Genomic DNA, 23,731 nt, shown 5'->3' with positions numbered 1-23,731 from the left:
TTGGTTTATTGTAGTACCAAGTGATGCATGCATGTATTATCTTGTATACTTTGATTCTGAGCGAGGAACTCTATATACTTCCCCGTTTATCCATTTCAATGGCAAGTATTTTCGTACGGAGGGAGTATTCACTCAAATGTCACAACGTATGCAATACACTATTGCTTTGGTCAAAACATAGTATGTTGTATATGACAAGAAGAAATAAATTGGATCATCACCAGTTCCCTCCCGCAGTCACAGCGAAAGTGGCGTGGACGCTAGTGACGACACAGACGTTGTTGACTGGACTTGTTGTTGATGAGTAGTTATAGACGTTGCCCCATATGTCGATGTCAAGGTAGCCGATCATGATGTAGCCGTGGTCGATGATGTTGCCTTCATCGATAATGAAGTTGCACAAAGTCGGAGGCACAAAAAATGGCTATGACGTATATGACGGAGTTGTAATCGTGGACGATGCACATTGCAGATGTCAGGGGTGCCTTCGACGATGAGTCCAGCGGCTATGTAAGGACTGGAGGAAGCCCATCGAGCACACATCGGTCTTATCAGAACCGTGTATCCGTGAAAAGGGCCGTCACTAAATTGGCGTTGTGTCATGCAGTCATACCGTCGAAGATCACATGATCAATGCCATCGTTGTGACGCGGTCCTTGTCGTCATCGAGGTTGTGTCTTGCAGTTATACTGTATGAGGACGTTGGAGGATGTCCATCTTACGGCCGGGGCGCCCACGGCGTGTTAATGAAGATGTTGATGAAGACTTTGACAATGAAGTGTCGGCATTGGCATTGCAGTGGTGTGTTAACGATGATGCGTCGCTTTGATGCATCCCTTGCGACGACAAAGTGTCGATGTGGTGTCGTGCCAAAGAAGTCAATGAGGAATTGCATACCTTCCCACACCGCTCTAACGTGTGGATGGTGCATGTCATGGTCACTTATGGTAGATGTGTTCGATGAAGATCTTTTTCTTGGGCATCATGTAGTCTTACAGCTTTGTGTCACGGCGTGGGGTCGGTGGAGCAGGCTGGGTCGGATGTGTGTCCCTAGTCGGTGCGCCGAAGGTCGCTGATGTCGAGAAACACAGATATGTTGTTGATGACAGTGAATTGCAAAAAAACAATGACATTAAAGGCTAAGGTTGTAGGAACCACACTTCTTCAAATTTGTGCCCAAAATCACGAACACATATTTTACCAAAGACTACCTCCCTTACTCAGAAAAGAAAAACGCGTGTTGTTAAAAAAATTAAAAGAAATTTTTTTGTTGCAAGGACGGCCCTTCCCCTCCTCCGCCAACGCCCCATGCCCTCCTGGCGGTGCCCTGCCTCCCCGGGCCGCCTCCACCGTGCACCACGCCGGAGCTGTGCCTCCACCATCCACCGCCCCGCCCGGCACCGGATCCGGCAGGAATGCCCCCGCTCCAAGTGCTGACTGCAGCATGGACGCCTGGCCGCCGCCACTGCTCTGGCTGTGCGCGGCCGGCACGGCCGTTGCCCACGTCGGAGCGCCCCTGTCCAGCTCACGCGTTAGCTTGGCCCTCCTGTACCCACGGCAGGTCTTGCTGCAGCTGCTGCTCCAGCGCCCGCGGCAGCTGCTACTCCAGCGCCCGCGGCAGCTGCTACTCCTGTGGGGAGACCGGTCCTTCAGGTGCCCATGGCACGTCGGTCTAACCGCGTCATGGGTAACTTTTGAAGAAGGGTAACGGTGTAAACTCCTCTATCTAACCGTGTCGCCTACGAACCGCTACGCCATGTCGGCAAAAGTGAGACCTAACCCACATGTTATAATCGTCATCAAAACAACCAAAGCCGTCAACTAGTGTTTTTTGTAAAAAAAAAAGCTTCAAAATTAGTGATTTTTGACATAATCCCGTAAAAGTGTGGTTCATGTAACCCTACCTTTTAATATCGATGTTTTCTGCAATTCACTCAGCTGATGAAGATCAAAAAGCAGCCGGCGTGAGCGTGAGAGTCGATGGAGTACGCACCCCTCTGTCGCCTGGATCGAAGCCGCATGTAGTCGTTCGCCCGTCGGAGTGCTCGACTCGCACGCATGGCAATGCAGCTGGGTTCGTAGCGGATGGCCAAGACATACACGTATGCAAGAGCCCAAGCCATGGACGTATGGATGTGCCCATAGTAGTCAGAGTAATTGGCCCTTGATCGTACCTCTCAGGTGGGTGCATGTGTTGATGACGCTGCAGGGAGACGTGCCAGAGTTGCTGTTGAGTCGCGCGGCCGCCCGGGACGTCCAACGCCCCCGAAAAACTTGCGTTCATGCAGATCGATCTGGTCGAGTTCCGATCTTGAAGCCGGCCGCATGCAGCAGTGCCTGGTCGAACCCGCCGTGGCACCGTGTGGTCGTTTTTTTTTAACATCAGTATAGACACAAGCATTCATATACGCGCGCATACACTCATCTCTATGAACGCACACACGCACACCCTATCCATATGAGCATCTTTGAAAGACTGAGCCGGCATATTATCTTGAAATTTACGAAGTCATCGTAGGCACCTCGTCGTCGACGGAAACGTCTCCTCCCACTGAACGCGCATCGCCGGAAATCCTGAAATAAATCCAGGAATAAATGCAAGCACCAGGATATGTGGTCGTCGCCGTGTAAGAAACTTGTACTGATTTTCACTGGAATATGTGGGCTCTGGGATTTTTTCGGTGGCTAAAAAAAATCTACTAGGTGGAGTTTCGAAAATCAGAAATCTCTGGAATTTGATATAATACCATACTATAGAACCGATCTAATTTTGATCGTTCAAATGCCGCGCCCCGGGGTGAGGAGATTCATCTCCCCGGTGTGGAGCGCTGTGGAACCGGTGGTTGTCATTAAAAATCGATGACGTTGGCCTAATTGCTCTAATGTCATGTAGAAAATATGATTTCTTTGTTGTATTGTGTATAGATCTGGCCCTAGAGTACAATGTGAGTGAGAGAGACTTGAAGCACAAGACTAATTACACATGGTTTAAACCTATTCTATCTCTATCTTAAATGCAATTATACATCTAACACCTTAGCCATGTCGCTTGCCGGTCTCCCCTTGAGTGACAATACCAGGTGCATGGCACCATAAGTCAGGCGCCTCACGTCACGCTCGGAGCGGCTCTCACGGATGGACGAAAATTCGTCCCTGGGATGCTCTAGTCGATCAGCAGTGTGCCCCTTTTTCATGTAGTGCTCCCACAGTGCAACTTCGACCCACCACGATCTTGATACGTGTGGCAGGTCGAAGGCAGAGGAAGCCCCATCGGCTCGCAGTGATGCTTGGCCTGCTGCGGCTGCAAGTGTGACACGTGGGCCGTAGACACAAGGTATGCGACGGTGGTGGATTCTCGCGAGTATGGCACATGTATGCTTTGCTCGGCGTGTGATGTCGATGAACTTTGGTGAAGACGCGATGCGGCTGCCGAATGGCTCCGTATGAGTTCTGGCGGATTAAACGACTTTATGTCTTTGGTCTCGGTCCATCCATTGTCAAACACTTGAGGCTGCTAAATGGCCCTTTAAGTGGGTTCTTGGCGGGGTTGATGACATTGTTGATGCTGGCGGTATTGCTCTAATCTGCTTCACATATATGTGGTATGTCATGTTTGCATGGTGATCTCCACCTAGGTGTGAATGTGTAAAACTATTGAGCCGTGATGACCTGGCTTGCAGCAATGTCTTCTCCATTGAAAGTGGGGGCAACAATACAAGATGACTTAAGTTTGGTGGTGGTTTTGAGCACATGGTCTCTTGAGTCAAAAATCTAGGATTCATCTACCATTTTTTACTATGAGTTTCATACTACATTGGTTGTACTTGGCAATGGTGGTTTATACATCATAACCTTGTTGTGGAGGCATTGTTTGAAGTTTGCTCGGACTTATTGTTTGGGTGAAAACCACAGATTTAGCCTCTGTGGGAAGATCTGGCGATGGTGGCATTCGTGTGTCGTTCTCTTTTTGAAGGCGTCGTTGTTGAATCATTTTTCTCACAATCTGGGTACTACCATAGTGGTCTTTGATGTTGATGGTTGAGGTTACATGCCTCGGATCACTTCAACATGACTTCCGGAGGTCGCTTCTCTTTTCTTTGTGTGTGTGCGTTGGTGTTGAATGTATGCATCTTAGTTGAACAGAGGCCGTGTCTGTTCATGATGCTTGTATTAGACGTTATGAATCAATAAAATCGTACACGGCTATTCTGCACCCGGGCAAAGATGAGCCTGGGCGTAAACAGTAAAATAATTTTAAACAGCAAAAAGAACAAGACTTTTTGTGGTGCAAGATGCTCATGTGCGTGATGCCGGTGCAAAATTTTGTGAAGTTTGAACATTCGAGCAACTCGTGACAAAAAGGACAAATAATGGGTGGCAAAAATTCAAATTTTGGATGTCTGAGCAACTTTTGAAAACAACATTGTTTACACTTGACACTATTTTTTTTATACAAGCTCCTCGAATGTCCAACACCCCGAATGTTTGGACGAATGTAACACGTTTGAGCATCTCTCATCACAGTCTTTTGAATATTTTACTTATTTGTTTTGACTTATTGTACACAGAGTGTAGATGAGCCCGGACACCGAATTGAACTATTAAATAAAATTCACCATTTATAAAAAAAATGGCCAGGCACCTCGAGCGTTGGGCTAGGTGTCTCAAGGAAATTCTTCTCCTCAGATTCTAGGAGTGAAATGAGTTCCAACAAGACATGGAAAACCATATCACACCACAACAAAAGCACGGTGACAAATATAACTAAACCGGTGAATAGAACAAATATCCCATAAAACATGCCATCAAAGTCGAGAGAGCTCGTTTGAGTCAGGTGTGTGCCGGTGAGTTCGTGCATGGTTCTTTCTCTACCTGGTGAGGTTTGATGGGGGTGCTACGTATTTGGCCTCTCGCCATTGCTGGGCCTTCTTGGCTACCTCCTCTTCAAATGCTTGACCTGCTTTTGGATGTTGCTGCGTCTGCTTGTTTGGCGTGTTTTGGACGCCGCAAAACTTGGTCAAGATAAGTCTATAGTGGTCCTTCTGTCCTTCCTTGCACATTCCGCATAAGACAACATTGTGCTCTGTGGGTGCCGTTATTGGTTGATGTTGTAGCTGCCCGACTCGTTCTCTGATATCGGTTGGCATCCTTCCTTCCTATCTGGATCATGATCGTGTGTGGCTCTGTCGCTACGTAAGGTTGTTGTATGGTGTATGGGACCGTCAGCGTCTAGCTGATATGTGCAATCTACATGTGTTCGTCGGTTGTAATCTTCCCTGACCTGTCGATCATCTGATCGGTTTGATTGGTTCCCTTCTGCTCATGTGGTTTTAGGTGAAACTTCTCGTCTTATTTTGAAGTAAGGGAAAAACATATCCATAGAGGATGCCTATCAAGAAATAATTGGTAAATTGGTAAATAAAATGAATATGACATAGAGCATGCCCATAAGGAAATCAAGAGAGCTCGTTCCAGCCAGTGTGTGCGTCAGGTAATTTTGTGTGGATGTTGGGTTTAATGGGGGAATTGTAGGGTGTGTTCGTCGGCTGGTCTTGTTCGGATGCGGAGGGGATCTGTGTGCCCGTTCTCTACCCTTCGTTGTACCCTGTCCATCGTGCCTTCAAATCTCTGACCTGCCTTTGGTTGCCGTTAGGTCTGCCCAGTGATGACTCACAAGTATAGGGGGTCTATTGTGAGGAATTGACAAGTAATTTTCAGCAAGGTTTCACTGTAATTGATCTAAAAATCACTTGATACGTTGTTTAATAGCAAGATAATTTATAGAAAAGGTAAACAGTAATAAGGCATCCCCCATCAGATTTTCGTCGCCGTTAGTATAACGAGGTAGCGGAGCATCTCCTCCATCTACCGCCTCGCGTTGGCCAAAGGTGGGGGGGTTGGCAGTGACTTCACGCTCCCCATCAATTGATTCGACAAATGGTGTGGTTCTCCGCCACCACCTCGGGGTCCACGAGGATGGCGATGATGATGGAGGCGTTCGCTAGCTCGGTTGCGATTTGGCCCTCGAAGGCGACATGCTCTGCCAGTGCTACCACCGTTACCTTCCATCTTGAGATCCATCCCCTACTCCTCCACCTTCATCTCCTCCTCCTCGTGATCTACCACCACCACCACCACCACCTCCTCCAACTCTGACCCAAGATAGGAGCTCGGGTCGGCGGCAGTGTGGCTGCCTCGTGGACCTCCGCAACTACCTTCGTTTAGTACATCCGACGACAACTGACCATGGCTACGGCGGTAACGGCAGATCTAGATCGGCTTTTTTTGTGCTTCGATGGCTAGGGTTTGTCCATTAAGGTATGGGGCGGCGTCGACTTTCATTTATAGTCGGTCGGTTGGGTGGGGATTGGGTGGCGTGGCCTACGAGGCCATTAGTGCCGGTGGTGCTTCAATTTTTCTCCACAATGCAAATGCTTCATCTTCTCTGTAAACTTCTAACTGTTTCAAGTTCTCTGTTAAAATGAAAACTACTACAACTTCTGCTTTATCTTACCATGCTAACTGGCTCCACTTATTTGTTAAAATGAAAACTGCAACACTAGTCTGTATTATCTTCTTTGTGAAATGCAGCCTGTTACAACTTATGCTTTATCTTCTCTGTAAAATGCTACTTGATTTCACTTATTTGTTACAATGAAAACTGCTAAAACTTTTGCGATTTTTTAAGATATTATTATTTTAACAAAAATTTGAAACTATGGATCCATTTCAATACATTTCAATTCTATACCCCGGTAGTCCTCCCCTAGGCCGAAGTGTGACTCTTCATCCACGCGTGAGCTAATGAGGACCTTCCGTTCATGTTTGGGCCGAACATCACTCTTCGTTCCTTGGAAGACGGAAGAGTGGGCCTTCGTCCATGTAATAGACAAAGACTAGGTCTTCTTCACTTAATAAGATGAAGACGTAACAAAGGAAGAGTAGACATCCACATAGCAAGCACATCCTTTATACACCACAGCTCCTCTTGGTCCGGCTGTCACGCCACTAGGACCGCATCGAGAAGAATAATTTATTCGGACGAAGAACCACTTGAATCGTGCATTGTGGAGGACAAATTTTGCCTTTCAATCTACATTGACTACCGCAAGCCTACATAACGATCGTCGAGAAATTTTCCAATTAATTGCAAACATCTACTAATCTACTTAGTGTAGAGAAAAAACCAACAAGAACCATGAGACTGACTCGCTCTGTCACAACCGTCAGAATCCTGGCAGCTAGGGCTGAAATTCGAGCCGAGTCGAGCCAGCTCGACTCGACTCGCTAGAACTCGTTTCGTTAACGAGCTATCTCGACTCGACTCGTTATTATTAACGAGCTTAAATCCAAGATTGGCTCGACTCGTATAACTCGCGAGCTAGCTCGTTTAGCTTGTTAAGCTCGTTAAAGATATGAACATAAAATCCTCAAATATTTTAAGCATTATTATGTATGTATTAAACATATATATCACTAAACAATATTAATTTCCTTGTAACACATGAGTTTCCTAGGCGGTTGGGCTTTCAAGGGCTAGGCCTTGTGTTGTGCGCCTTGGATATAGGGTGTTGAGCGGCTGATCTTTTTTATATTGGGAGTGGCCGATATTTTGTACCGAGCCTAACCAGTTAAGATTGGCTCGTTTAACTTGGTCTATAAACAATCTTAAACTAAAGCTCGGTTCGACTCGTTATTCTTCGAGTTCGAGTCGATTCGAGCCGAGTCACGAGCTACTCGTTTAGCTCACGAGTTTCGAGCTTTTTTTCCAGCCCTACTAGCAGCTATACCTGACATCCACGTCAACGTTCAAAGCTTGAACGACAGCCAACAAAAACTATTCTTTCGAAGAAGGAAAAACAACAACAAAGACAATGATGAGTTTGTCCTTTTACTTTTGTCTTTGGATCTCCATCCGTCAAGCTGCTATCATCCTGTTTTGCAATGAACGGCAAATCGATGCTGATGGAGACTAATTAAAACTTGATTGGCTCCATTTGGCCAGAGAACAGAGCACCAAAAACGAACTGAAATCGACAATAGACTATTCCGCCCTGCCCTCTCACTCGATCGTGATGCTCAATAATTAATCATTTTTTTACGTATTGGTGCATACGAAACTTGTGAAGTGATCGATCGATCATTGAAAGGAGAAGATATCATCATCTTGCACTAGTCATTTTATTAGGAGCAAATGCCACGGTAGCTAGCATCAGAGTCAAACTGAAATCTTAGACACCACAAGTTTTGCTTTACAGAGGAGCTGCAAACAACAGCTACCTCATAAAAAGCAGAGTCGGGGTAAAATGAAGCACAAGAACAGTACCTACAAACCTGACTAAGCCAAGAACGCGGCATCGGTAGCGCGTGCACCGGCCGGCGCCGTCACCTCGCCACATCTCCCGCACCTGCTACTCCCTGCCACGACGGCTACCACGGTGGACGCCGCCGCAGCTGGCTGTACCTGCATCTGCATGGGCGTGGCAACGATGGCGGCCCGGCAGGATGGGCATGTGGCGCGTGTCCGGAGCCAGGCGTCGACGCAGGCGACGTGGAAGCCGTGGCCGCATCCCGGGAGCACGCGCACGGCCTCCCCGTCGGCGAAGTCCGCCAGGCATATCGAGCACTCGAGCGACGACGACGAAGCGGTCGCGGCGGCGAAGGAGACGGTGGGGAGCGCGTCGATGGCCTTCCTGTTGAGGCCCTTGGGGGGAGGAGGATAGCGGTCGGAGGATCGGCGGCGGCAAGCGCGCCGGGAGAGGAGGGCCAGGCCGAGGACGCAGAGGAGGACGCACAGCAGCGACGCCAGGATCACCACCATGTCCGAGTCCACGGTCACCACCAGTGCCGTCTGCTGCTCGGGCCGAGGCGGCGGCAGCCACGAAGGCGACGGAGAAGGCCTGCCAGAGCTGCCTGCGGCAGCCGTGCTGCGGTGCAGCAGGCTCGCCGGAGCGCGCATGGTGTGGTGTCGCACCGTTGCCGCTGCTCTGCTACGGTGGACGCTGTGCACTCTCTGTCAAGGCCCTCAGCTCTGCTTTGACTCTGGACCTGCCCGTGGCCGTGCGTGCGGGGCGAGCGCGTGCCATCTTATAGCTAGCCACTTGTGGATAGATAGAGGATGTTGTCACGATAGTGGAAGGAGCAACGGGCCCGCTGACAGGTAACGCCGGGCCCAAGTGGTAGTGGCGGGCGCCGGTACGGTCGATTCTACTTTTGGATGTTTCTTCCTGCACGCGTGGTAAGTTTACTAGTAGTACTACATACATGGAAAACAAACACTACAGTAGAATCCAGCGACACTGTAGCTAGTGAGTGGCTGAACTAGTAACAAACGTGTAACTAGGGACCAACCATAACTGGTTAAGATGAGATTTGCTTAAGTTAGTTTCTTCTTTTAGCTTGTGCTTTGCTATACTCCAATAGAAAAACTTTTGAGCTTTGCTATTATATCTTGATAAAATCGTCAGTTTTTTTTTTGATTTGGCATTGCAAAGAACATCAATTCATCAAATGTGACAAAAGTTATGCAATTGTCTTTAGACCACCAAGCAACCACTACAAACACTACCCGCAAAAAAATAAAATGACAACAAAACCGAAGCGAGCAAAAGACACTCTTAAAAAGCACACACAAGTTGGGTTTCGATGCATGGTTTACCTCCTCCGAACGATCATAGGTGGAGGTACACCAGGGGATTGTCGTCGGAATTACTCTGACAATGAGCACTAGGGGTACGAACAAAGGGTGGATCTACCTACGACGCAAGCGTGACACACGGATTTTACGAGTTCAGACCCTTCGCGAAGGAGGTAATAACTCTACCTCTCGAGCCCGGATGCTATGTTCTTCTCTTGTATCTAAGGGATTTCAATGGACGCAAACCCCTGCTCCTGTGCTACGGGGCAGCTTATATAGATTGTGCCGCTCCTTGGGTCAGCTACGTTACAAGGGGGTTTGATTGATTGAGAGCATTACAGGCGTTACACGTGGTAACCAAAGCATTGAATACTAGTAACACATGAAGATATGCGTCTCTGGACGCTTCAGAGTCCGTCTTCCTTTCTCCGAGTCATTGCTAAGCGCTCGAGTGGACTAGGTGTGTTTGAGTGGAGAGAAGCTTGGTTGGCACTTGAGTGGATTGATAACCCAGGGGTCTTGTCGTATGATGTTTTGGGTCCTACATATGGTCCTGAATGTACCTCTTATGACCCTTCCAGTAGTGGGTAATCCTAACAAGGCCCATGGCGAGCCTCCTCCAAAATCCCTAAGAAAATGCTTTCAAAATCATTTGAATCAAATAGGTCCTACATAGGGATAGTAGAAAAGGAGTTGGAATCTCTCTACTATTTGAAACTTACATAACGTTATGTTGACCGCTCCTCATTCGTCAATTTTACGTACGTTCCTCCTTTCCTCCTCCTATTTGGATTTTTTTCATCTCCTGCTTTTTTCACGAGTTTTCTTGAAAACTGCCTCAAGTATCTCACCAGTTATTGTAAGCTAATAAGAACTTACAAATAAAGTCATATTATTTTCGACAATCATGTTAATATCAGCAGGTAAATGTGCTGACATACTAAATATTTATACCTTTGTTGTAATGCATGAGCAATTGTCTAATGTAATGCAAATGCGAACCAAACTGTGGTTGGATGGCTAGGAGGACAGTGCTATCCCCTGCCCATCGAACATCAAATTAAATCCCCGTCTTACATTGGTGCTCGCATTTTCCTGGTGAAAACAGCGCGGAAACGGACGGAACTAGGTGCTACCATATTTGTTTTCATTTTTTTTGCGGAAACGAAAATGAATACAGAAACCCCGGAAACGAATACTATCGAAAACAAACACGGAGCGAATACAGAGCGGATACAGAAACAAAATTATGTGTTGACTGTAACTTAAGACCCCATGAACCATAGAGAAATACAAACAAAAAAACAAATTGATGAAATTGTTAACATGGCTACAAAATAATATGGTTGTGTTGGTAACATAGGATAGTATCATAGTAGTACATGACAATTACGAATATGGTCTAGTTGAGTATGTTTGTGGTAGTAAACAGTTTTACTCAAATGATATATTCTGCTCATTTTACTTATTGTGTCATTGTGTGTTGTTTGGTAGTTGGGCTACAAAGCAACCATGGGCCTATAGTAAATACGAAAACTCCATATTGACGGAAATGGAAAGTCCCATTTCCACGTGTGTTCCACCGGAAAACACCATTCCGTTTTTGTTTCCATTTCAGCATAAATAATTCCATTTCCATTTTCGTTTTGCAAATTTCCGTTTCTGTTTTCATATTTCCTCTCTGTTTCCATTTTTCCTCCGGAAAGCGGAAACTTTCCACTCCATTTTCATCCCTATTCCAAGCCTTTCGGCGATGTGTGTTCAGTAGGAGATGTTCCCTTCGACTACGAAGGCGTCAATGTCGACTTTGTTAATCTCAAGATGACGTGTCGGAACAGACTCTCGGAGATGCTAATAGGGGTAGGTTGTCCATGTGTGCGCTCATCTCTACTCCTAATGGACGAGTTGGTGAATCGTCTTCGCGGTTTATTTTTGCTGGTTTTTTTTCGTCTCTCCTCCCATCACCCCCTTCCACCCTGGTCCGCAGTTTATTTTCGCTGGTTTTTTTGTCTCTCCTTCCACCATCCCCTCCCACCCTGGTCCATCGGTTTATTTTTCTCTCCAGTCTTTATTACAACCAGAACTTTCCTAGCGTATAACAAATCATGGATCTAACTTCCTTAAATTATGCAAATCAATCGATTTCTTTTATTGGTTCAATTTGTCTTAGGAAACAAATAACAGATTTTTAGGAAACAAATAATAATTTTAATCTAACTTCCTTAAATTATGCAAATCAATCGATTCCTTTTATTGGTTCAATTTGTCTTAGGAAATAAATAACAAATTTTCAGAAAACAAATAATACATTTTAATCTAACTTCCTTAAATTATGCAAATCAATCGATTCCTTTTATTAGTTCAATTTGTCTTAGGAAAGAAATAACAGATTTTCAGAAAACAAATAATACATTTTAATCTAACTTTCCTAACTTATCTAAATCAATTGATTTCTCTTATTAGTGAAATTTGTTTTAGGAAACAAATAACAGACATGTCACAACTTTCCTCCCAATAAATAGTTTCTTAACATTTGCAAACTTCCTAATCACACACGTCACAAACGGGCAGGTGCTGATATCACGTTGCCAAAAAATAAAACGCCATTTGCATAGAAATCAGTTCAAAAATCCTAACTTTCCTAATTTTTTACCTTTCCTTGATAACAACCAATATTTCCTATGTTTTCCACCTATTGAAGGAAATTACCCCTCCATCGATATTAGCATTTTTTTTGAACTGAGATCTCCGGGTTATGATTTTTTTTTGCGATTCTTTCCAATTGTGACCTCTCCTTCCACTCCGGCTCCTTCTCGCATAAACACCTCCACCACAGCCAGGTGACACCGCCCCAGACCTCCTGCCTCTGCACACCTTCTCCGCCACCTCCTTCTCGTACTCCATTAACAATCCCTCCGCCACATTTGTCCACGGCGGTGTCGAGGGCATGGAGCAACATCGTACCAGCGGTAGAGCAGCGCATAGCAGTAGGAAGCAACACGCAGCAGGCGAGGCGAGCGGCCGGCGGTGGAGGGCAGAGATGCGGCCGGCGTGGCTGAGGGGGCGACCGGCAGAAGATGGGCACGACTGGAGGCGGCGTGAGGCAGGGGCGCGACAGCGGGGCGAGCGAAGGGATAGGCGGCAGCTCACGGGGCGAGCGCAGCCAGCGAGAGTGTGGCGCGCAGCCAGGGTGTGTGTCGCGCGGGACACAGTGGTGCGGTGGCCGCGGCGAGCGCGAAGGCAGCGGCGGGCATGACTGACGCGGTGTAGCACGGGCGTGGGCATGAAGAGGGAGTGGCCCCGCGGGCGCGGAAGAAGAGCGGCAGGCTCGGGCATGGGCGTGCATAGGAGCGGGCATGTGCCACGGGGTCAATCCGAGGAGCTCGGTGGCTACCCCTGCAATGGCCATGGCGGACGGCGGTTCTCGGGCACGGCGAAATACCTAACGAGAGCAAACGAGAGGGGAAACAGGGGAAAGGCAAGAGGAGATCATGGCGGTGTCAATGGCGCCCTAGGGGAAGACATGGGAGCTCGGGGCGGCGCGGATCGAACGGCAATGTCGCGGTGGCCCAAGGTTGAGGAAGACGGCAGCGACGTCGATGCGGGGGTGCTGGACTTGATCTCGTTGGCGCAGACAATCTAGCGAAGGCGTTCGGAGCTCCTCGACAAGCTCCTAGCCCGCAGGGAGGGCAGTGGCCATGTGGACGGGGTCGGTCATGGTGGCCGTGGCGTCTGACTTCGTCCAGATTGACGGGATCGAGTGAGCGAGGAGGAGAAGTGGATTTGGGAGGAGTGAGGCCATGGGGGCTGGGAAGGAAGGGCGTCACCCTTATCCATTCCCCTTCGATGCCAGCGAGGTGGTCGGGCGGGAGCCCGGCTCTGTAGCGACACGGCTCAGGAAACAGGAGAAGACGACCGTGCGGGGACTGGACCGCTGAGCGGTTCGGTGGCAAGGCCCAGGGGGCAGGGCGAATCCCCTTTTACATCGTCCTTTTGGGTTTTCAATGTATTCTAATATGTTTCTCCTTTTTAACACCGTTTTCTATTTATTTTTATCAACTAAATGATCTCTACTTCTAATGTCTCAGTTGGTAGTCTCCGTTCCGGGTTTATTTTCGTCCCACCTCCCGAGTGAGGGAGAGGGGGAGAGAGAGTGAGGAAGAGGGAGGGAGAGGGTGTGTGTGTGAGAATTTGATGGTAAAAAGGTCATCAATGTCACTTAATATGTATGAGAATATTAAATGTAATATTTTTTAAAATTAATGTGGTCCCGTTGCAACGCACGGGCGTTCTTCTAGTTAGAATGAGTGTATGGGTGTATGTATAAGCATATGCGTTTGTATTGTGTTTAAAAGTATGGATGCATATTTAACCATCTCTATCCTATCTTTTCTCATTAGGAATATCTCTATCCTATCTTATTCCCTATTTAAAGATATCGACATAGTGCCTTAATGAATCAAAACACTTTGGCTTATCCCACGATTAGTTGATTTCCCCCACAGGGAAAACACACTTTAAATTTTCCTTCGCTTTGTGATGCACTCTGAATGGACCATCGAGTTCCTATGAAATAGGCACCATTTCCGGCAGAAGCCGACAAGAGCTGAGAGGATCGTGAGGGGCAAGATATGAACATTTGAGCTCAAGTGGTCATCTTCTATAATTTAATCTGTGCTGCAAAACACTACTCCTTTTGTTCTAGACATGATCTCATGGAAAGTAGCAAGTATCTATTGTGAGTGATCGATCGAACAATATACGTATGATCAATCCCGGGTTATTTGTGAGGTTCTGTGTTCATAAGCATGTGCTTAAGGCTAGTTGTAATGGGGAGTATCATATACTAGCATCATGCATATGATATTGGTATATGTACTACATCCGTAATGCATAGTTTCATAAGTTAGTATCTAGGTTGGCTTATTAATTGACATGCATGATACAAAGTAGTATAACATTTAATATAATACGGTATCATGATATGATACCACACTCTCTTTTTCTCATTTAATTGTTTGCCACATCATCCAAAAAGTCTAGTTGACATGCATAAAATCGCTTGTAATAGAGAGTATCATATAATAGTATCATGCATATAATATTAGTGTATGATACTACCTCCCTAATGCATAGTACTCCCTCCGTTTTATTTACTCTGCATATTAGAGTTGACTGAAGTCAAACTTCATAAAGTTTGACCAAGTTTATAGAAAATAATATAGACATTTATCATAATAAATCTATACGATGTGAAAGTACATTTAATAATAAATCTAATGTTGTTGATTTGTTATTGTATATCTTAATATTTTTGTATATAAACTTGGTCAAAGTTTGTAAAGCTTGACTTTGACCAAAGCTAATATGCGAACTAAATAAAAACAGAGGAAGTATCATATATTAGTATCATGTAGTACTATATTTATTGCCATGCATGACACAAAGTAGCATAGCATTTATTATGATACGGTATCATAATATGATACTCCACCATCTCTTTCTTTATTTAATGCTATAACACCTCATCAAAATTGTCTAGTTGGCATGCATGATAATAGCTATGATACTCCCTTTACGACCAGCCTAATAATCGCTCAACCAACTTAGTCGTCAGCCACTATCATTGTGTCACTCGTGCATCAACTTTAATTCACTAGCTAGTGCGGCTGCATGTGATAGCTAGACACGTATGCATGCATGCCGCACGTGTACCACACTTGGGATTGTTTTTAGTTGGAAGGGGACTGCCAGGCTCCTAATCCATGATAACCATTTTTAAGCCCCACCCGCATATTAATTAATTAACACATATATGTATAATCATTTGTTACAGTTCTTGTCATGCAGGGCAAAACACTATTAATACTAGTAAAACGTCCGTGCGTTGTTACGGGCTATAATGCATATAAATGAATCAGCTAAATAATTAAGATCATCTTCAAGGTCAAATCTCATTTCTCCCTCGTACATTCAAACAAGTTCGGACATCAAATGACGCCTAGCGGGCTCCACAAAATGGAACTATATGGACAGTCCGGTTCCTAGAAAGCCGGCCTATATTTGGAAGAGAAATGTGGTTGTTCGAACTATCCGTCATGTTATCTCCAACAAACGGTTTCATAAAAAAAACCTCCCAACCATGCACCCTTCTCTCTTCCTGCCAGACCCTCCATTTCCCACTAGGTTTCCCACCGTAGCTAGACACTTCTCGCTGGAGTCTACTTCTTAAAAATCGGATGACGCCGACCTCACATTTGCCATGGCGCCCCCTCTCCTTCACACCATACTTCCTGACGGATCGCTAAAGAGGAATCCCCCGCCAACTACCCTGCTCTCCGCACTGATCCCCTCCCCCGTATTCATTTCGATCCGTCGCCACCATTAAGGGCGACGAGGTGTGCACTGTCCCTGACGCTCCCGAGCCAAGAAGGCAGATCCGACGTCTCATGAGCCATTGTCATATTGTAACATACAGTTTAATGTCGAGCATTACCAGGAAACAAAAATATCATATCCATTATTGGGCATGTGACTGATACACCACCATGCTCGTTATTAACTCTTGACACAATCAACCAACGCATTTACCCTTGTATACTAACCAAAAAAATTTACGACTTTATGTAAAAAAATATGAACTACTCGCTCATGCAATTTACCTCATGTGCATTCGCTCATATGGTCAGAAATGACATATAGCATCACCAACTGGGTCTTTAATGTATTGGTAATAAATGAAAATAATAACTAAGGTACTGATGATATAGCATTTCTAGCTGACTCGGCACGATCCAAGGTCCACAAAAAATTTAGTGCGGAAAATCACAAATAGAAAAAAGAGCAGTTTATACATATACATCTTTTTCACGGAGAGTGTGCTTATCATATATTACTCACTCCGTTCTAGAATAAATGACTCAACTTTAGTATAAAGTTAGTACAAAGTTGGGTCATCTATTTTGGAACGGAGGGAGTACATGGTAGCCCACCATCTATCGGCCACAATGATTGACTACTCTCTACTAACCCACCTACCCTTGAGTAGCCCAGCTTGTTGCCATGTCCTCCCTTCAGTCACAATTTTCTTGATGATCGTAAGCACAAAAAGTGTTGCTCCGCCAAAGACAATAGCATTGCAGTGTTTACAAAGTTTCCAAGTGATGAGTGAGAGAATGGTCCTCGTTTCATTTCGCAAAAAAGAAAAGAATGGCCCTCGTTTCATTTCCCAAGTTATCGTCAACAGTGGGAGCTTGGTCCGGATTCCCAATAGCCGACCACACCATATGCCACACCGATGGATCATCGTGTGAAGGTGCATTTGATGAGGAGATGGTTAATGGTAGGGATGAAAATGGAGTGGAAACTTTCCGTTTTTCCGGAGGAAAAATGAAAACAGAGAGGAAATATAAAAACAAAAATGGAAATTTGCAAAATGAAAGTGGAAATGGAATTTTTTATGCGAAAACGGAAACAAAAACGGAACAGTGTTTTCCGGTGGAATATGCATGGAAACGAAACTTTCTGTTTCCGTGAATATGGAATTTATGTTTTTACTATAGACCTATGCCTGCTTTGTACCCAAACCACCAAAGAGAACACAATGACACAATTAGTAGAATGTATGTGAGGCCCAACTTCTACTATCACACATGTACTCAGCATGACCCTATACGCAATTGTCCAGTACTACTACAATGCTACGCTAAGTTGCTAACTTAATGATATTATTTTATAGCCATGTTAATAACTCATTAAATTTGTTTGTTTTTGTGTGTATTTATCTATGATTCAAGGGGTTTTTAAGTTCCGATCAACGCCCACTTCTGTTTTCATATATGCTTTGTATTCGCTCCATGTCCGTTTTCGGTAGTATTTGTTTCCATATCCATTTCCAAGGTTTCTGTATTTGTTTTCGCTTCTGCAAAAAAATATGAAAATAAATATGGTAGCACTCAGTTCCGTCCGTTTTCATCCCTAGTTAATGGTCTCGTCGGCTTCATAGAAGGGGCATGTGTCGTGGTGGGCAAGCCTCTCTTGGTGATTCGAACGGACGTCCAACAACGGTTTTATATGGCTAACCAAGTGAAGAACCGGCATTGAAGGGCGGCCTTCGAGTTCCATGTGACGTCCGCGTACGGTACCACATCGCTTCCTTCGAATTTTAAGGCACATGCATGGCGAACGGAGAACATGCCACTACTCTTCCACGCCCATCTTATGGGGTCCTCTGCTCCTCCCGTGAGCTGAACATCAGCAATCCGTGGCCATAGCATCCAAAACTGTTGCAGGCATGGCAAAAAATGACTGGTCCCAAGTCCAGCGCCCAAGTATTGCCTTGCAAGGTCTCCTTAACGGTCCTGGTGGCTCGAATGCGTGGGCAGCCGTGATCGTAGACAAGTATACTTCTGAACCATAAAGGTGTCTGACAATTTTAGTAATCAAGAGATTTACTGCTTCTCGAGTAAAAAGTGTACATTTTCTTTCTTATCATATACAAGTTAAAGTGTTTGGCCGAATACTGAGCTAAATATGCATGAAAAATATGGACCACCATCAAGGAATATTTTATGTGGGCGATGAGCTTGCTAGGACATGCACAAAAAATATGGCTTTGACCAGCATCAGTATAATCATTGGTCATCCCCCAGCCTACTTTGAGCTTGCTCAAACCTGCATGGCCGTTTGATTAAAAAAGACTATCTGATTACTAACCCCTATGTGAACTCTAGATATAAACAAACTAAGTGTATGGAGCAATTAGATGGCAGAGAAATTAGTATTGTTACAGTAAAGCAAGTGATGGAAGGTAATGATGAATATTCTCAGGTGATGGAAGGCAAGGATGAACATTCTCCTGTGCAGACACAAGTGAAACAGAAACAAAAGGAAAATAATTTTTTGTCATTGTTAAATATGGACTGAAAAGGCACATTTGCATTGGTATTCCGATTCTTGCACAATGGTATAGTAATCTAGAAGAAGAAATAGAATTTTGCCTGCTGCTCGGGCTGTCACATGCAAGTAGTAAGAACAGGGTGTATTACAAAACAATTGGTGTGAAACATGAACAAACCTTGATTTTTCATGACCCCGTATCCCTTAGCGCAACAGCGGCAATGTCATATCTCGTATAACCTTTGACCGAATAAGCTCTTGACAAACACAAGCTGAATATAAAGACCAAATGACTGGACAGAAAAATAGAGCATACACATATGAAACAATCGTGCAAGAGCCAAAGTTGAAAGGTTGCAGCTGCTGCCCAGTGGAGCAGACATACCAATTCACTGGATAAATTTTGTTAAAGAAACATGGTGAACCTTTAAAACAAACTGAATATAAAGGATATCAGTTACAGAAATAAAGTAAAACGCTATAAAATTGTGAAAGATCATTGGCAAGTCATTCAAAGGAAGGAAGTTAGCAACGGAAATATTGTCCAATCAGCCATAAAATATAGTTGGAAATAACAAATAAGGATTTGTAATTTTGGTTTTCACACGGAGGTAGTGAGAACTGAGAAGCATACCTAACTGTTTTTTTTCTCAAAGCACGGATGGACCAACAAGTACAAGGATTTGAATGTTAGCATTGTTCCAGAATCCAGACTAATTGACATCATCCCCTTATTGACCATCCAAGGAACCATCTTACTGGCTTTAGGAGTCAAATTAGCTCCATGCCGCCTGATATGAGTTATTCAACCAGACCCAAATAAAAACCTGGGTGTATGCAAGACACAATTAGCTTTACCTCAAATTAAAAAAAATCAAACATTACAGTTTCCTTGCAAACTACAATTTTAACAACAAAAATCTAGTGACAACAGAAACTGAATTACAAGTCTATTAATGGGAGAATATTTTGCCAGGTGACAAAAATGAGAGAATTGCAGTACCTTCGAATTCTTAGCAACAACATTATCTCCAGCAACAATCATACTTTAGTTTTATGAGTTAAACTGGTAACTAAATAACAGAAATTGGGTCTTCGTCCATGTAATAGACAAAGAGTGGGTCTTCGTTCACTTAATAAGATGAAGACGTGACAAAGGAAGAGTAGGCATCCACATAGCAAGCACATCCTTTATACACCACAACTCCTCTTGGTCAAGCTGTGGCGCCACTAGGACCGCACCGAGGAGAAGAATTCATTCGGACGAAGAACCACTTGAATCATGCATTGTGGAGGACAAATTTTGCCTTTGAATCTACATTGACTACCGCAAGCCTACATAGCGATCGGTGAGAAATTTTGCAATTAATTGCAAACACCTACTAATCTACTTAGTGTAGAGAAAAAAAATCAACAAGAACCATGAGACAGACTCGCTCTTTCACGACCGTCTGAATCCTGCCAGCTATACATGGCATCCACGTCAACGTTCAAAGGTTGAACGACAACCAACAAAAACTATTCTTTCAAAGAAGGAAAAACAACAACAAAGACAATGATGAGTTTGTCCTTTTTACTTTTGTCTCTGGATCTCCATCCGTCAAGCTGCTATCATCTTGTTTTGCAATGAACGGCAAACTGATGCTGACGGAGACTGATTAAAGCTTCATTGGCTTCACTTGGGCTTCGTTTGAACCATGAGATCGAAAATGTATGCCGCCCCGTCCACGCACTCGCTCGTGATGCTCTATAATTAATCTTTTATTTTTATATACACAGTTCTGAATTGCTCTACCGTACTGAAATCTTAAACACCACAAGTTTTGCTTTGCAGAGGAGCTGAAAAAATGAAGCAGAGGCCGAGTCAAATGGAGCACAGGAACCAGTACCTACGAACCTGACTAAGCCAAGAGCGCGCCGTCGGCGGCGCGTGCACCGGCCGGCGCCGTCAGCTCGCCACATCTCCCGCACATGCTACTCCCTGCCACGACGACTACCACGGTGGGCGCCACCGCAGCTGGTTGTACCTGCATCTGCATGGGCGTGGCAATCATCGATGGAGAGGCCCGGCAGGACGGGCACGAGGCGCGCGTCCGGAGCCAGGCGTCGACGCAGGCGATGTGGAAGCCGTGGCCGCATCCTGGGAGCACGCGCACAGCCTCCCCGTCGGCAAATTCGGCCAGGCATATAGCACACTCCGACGACGACGAGGCGGCCGCCACGAAGGAGACGGTGGGGAGCGCCTCGATTGCCTTTTTCCTGAGGCCCGTGGGGGGAGGAGGGTAGCGGTCAGAGGGTCGTCGGCGGCACGCGCGCCGGGACAGGAGGGCGAGGCCGAGGCTGCAGCTGAGGACGCACAGCAGCGACGCCAGGATCACCACCATGTCCGAGTGCACCGTCACCACCAGGGATGTCTGCTGCTCGGGCCGAGGCAGACGCAGCGACTGAGGCTCGCTGGGGCCGGCGGCGGCCGTGCTGCGGTGCAGCAGGATCGCCGGAGCGCGCATGGTGTCGCACCGTCGCCGCTGCTCTGCTACGGTGGACGCTCTGCTCTCTCTGTCAAGGCGTTCAGCTCTGCTTTGACTCTGGACCTGGCCGTGGCCACGCGTGCGGTGCGAGCGCGTGCCATCTTATAGCTAGGGTAAACGTTTGTGGCCGGACTGCCGGCCCATGATTGGGCTGGACCATCGCTCTCGATCGTGCACCGTGGGAACGCTCTTCAATCGAATAGTTTTCTTCACGTCGTCTTCTTCTTCCCCACAACACGGGGCAGCTGCTCCTTATATGCATCTCCGCCGCCACACGCAGCGTGCGGGCATGACGAGCCCTTGCTGGTAGGGCGAGCCACGGCGGGGGTGGAGAAGACGACGGCGGGGACATCTGCAAAGAGGCCGTGCGCGACGCACTGGAGACGTCGATGCAACAGTCATTATGGATGTGTCCATACAGTGATACAGAGCTTCACCGTTTTTATGAATGCTGCAACCGCTGCGCGAGATGCTACATCCGGTGACGAGGGAAGCTACAACCGATAAACATATTTGCTGGAATCAAACGGAGACGATGACTTTTGCTGCCACCGTCATCGGATTTTGTTACAACCGGCTAGATTTTTTGCTACATTCATCCATGGCTGAGTTGCGACCCAACGACAACGGCGATAATTTTTTGTTGCAACTGTCATGGATTTTTGCCACGTCCGATGAATTATTTTGCTACGTCCATTCACGAGGGAGCTGTGATAATTCATGGCGGCGATGATGATTTTTGCTCCAGGCGTCGTAGATTTTTGCTGGGACCGGCACATTTTTCGCTACGTCTATTTATGGCGAGTTGCGACCCGCGGCGATTCCGACAACACTACTACGACGACGAACAGCTGCCCGGGGACGAGGACGACAACGCCACGGCAGTTGCGAGGCTGTGACCCACGGATGAGGATTTTTTATGCTGGAACCGGTGAGGAGTCGTGCTACAAGCTAAGCTCCATGGATCGATTTTTTTCAAAGCACGAGGAGGAGGTTGTGTCAGGGCGGCGAGCGTCGGTGCTTCGGACTCGGTCGCTCGCGGGGGTTGACGGCGCTGCAGCCTTCTCTCGCTCCGATGTGCGGCCCTGCAGTTTTTCCAGGAAGACAGTTGATAGGAGAAAGCGAGGAGACACATCTGATGACTAGCAATTATTGATTGCCTAGGCCCTCAAAAAAAATTTTATTGATCGCCTAGGATGTTCCCAGGTCAACCGGCCGAATCGTTTTTCTTTGGTTTGGAGGATTTTTGTAGGAATTTCATAGGATGATTTTTATAGGAAAAATTCCTTTAGAGCCTTTTGGTTTGTAGGAATGGAATCCTATCCCTATGAAGGAATTCTTTCTATCCTCCACATTTTATAGGAAAATAAACATTAGCCTAGACTTAATGGAAAAAGTTCTATGAAATGAATCAAAAGACATCTTCTTTTCTATCCTACTCATAGAATTTGAGATGCATGCCATCTTATTTTCTATAACTTTTCTATTCCTATGACTTTTCTACTCTATGAACCAAAGGAGGCCTTCGCCTGTGCGCCGGCGAAGAGTAGTGCCCAGCAGCCACCTGTGAATAGATAGAGGATGTTGTCACGGTAGTGGAAGGAAGGAGCAACGGGCCCGCAGACAGGTAATGCCGGGCCACGTGGTAGTGGCGGGCGCCGGTACAGTCGATTCCTCAGCCTTTTTGATGTCTCTTCCTGCAAGCGTGGTAAGTTCGTTTGGCGCCTTTTGGATCAATAGTGTACGTGGAAAGCCAGCACCAGAATCCAGCGACACTGTAGCTAGTGAGTGGCTGAACCAGTAACAAACGTGTACCTAGGGACCAACCATAACTAGTTAAGATGAGATTTGCTATACTCCCATAGAAAAACTTTTGAGCTTTGCTATTATATCTTGATTAAATTGTCATTTTTAGCAGGAAAAACATTGGCATTACAAAGAACATCAATTCATCAAATGTGACATAAATTATACCATTGTCTCCAGACCACCTAGCAACAACTACAAACACTACCCGCAAAAAAAATGACAACAAAAACTGAAGCGAGCGGAAGACACTTAAAAAACACACACAAGTTGGGTTTTGATGGTCTAAGCCTGGATGTCCCCGCGTCTTTTTAGATTTCCTCGACCGCAAGGTCATAGGTGGAGGCAGACATGCGGACTGTCGTGGGTATTACTTTGACAGTGAGTACTAGGGGTACGAACAAAGGCTAGATCAGCTACGGTGCAAGCTTGACACACGGATTTTATGAGTTCAGGCCCGTCACGGAGGAGGTAAGAACCCTATGTCTTAAGCCCGGATGCTATGTTCTTCTCTGGTATCCAAGGATTACAATGGATGCGAAACCCCTGCTCCTGTGCTACGGGGCAGCTTATATAGAGTGTGCCGCCCCTTGGGTTAGCTACGTTACAAGGAGGTTTGATTGAGGATATCATTACAAGCGTTACACATGGTAACTATAGCATTGAATACTAGTAACACATGAAGATATGCGCCTCTTAACGCTTCAGAGTCCGTGTTGGCCACCCGTCTTCCTTTGTCCGAGTCATTGCTAAGCGTTCGAGTGGACTAGGTGCGTCCAAGTGGAGAGAATCTTGGTTGGCGCTTGAATGGATTGATGACCCAGGGGTTTTCTGTCATATGATGTTGCAGGTCCTACATATG

The 23,731-nt window shown here is 46.0% G+C and overlaps 2 pseudogenes; both read right to left on the bottom strand.

The window, feature by feature from the left end:
* Positions 1-8,157: 8,157 nt before the first annotated feature.
* On the bottom strand, positions 8,158-9,099 carry LOC147962591 (putative E3 ubiquitin-protein ligase ATL44 pseudogene; annotated as a pseudogene).
* A 9,021-nt stretch (positions 9,100-18,120) lies between these two features.
* Positions 18,121-21,369, bottom strand: LOC147962590 (putative E3 ubiquitin-protein ligase ATL44 pseudogene; annotated as a pseudogene).
* Positions 21,370-23,731: the final 2,362 nt, after the last annotated feature.

The sequence above is a fragment of the Triticum urartu genome, chromosome 7A, assembly GCF_056163025.1.
Source record: "Triticum urartu cultivar PI428250 chromosome 7A, HENAU_Tu73, whole genome shotgun sequence".
Classification (NCBI taxonomy): Eukaryota; Viridiplantae; Streptophyta; class Magnoliopsida; order Poales; family Poaceae; genus Triticum; species Triticum urartu.
The sequence above is the reverse complement of the archived record's forward strand: the minus strand, read 5'-3'. Positions and strand labels throughout refer to the sequence as shown.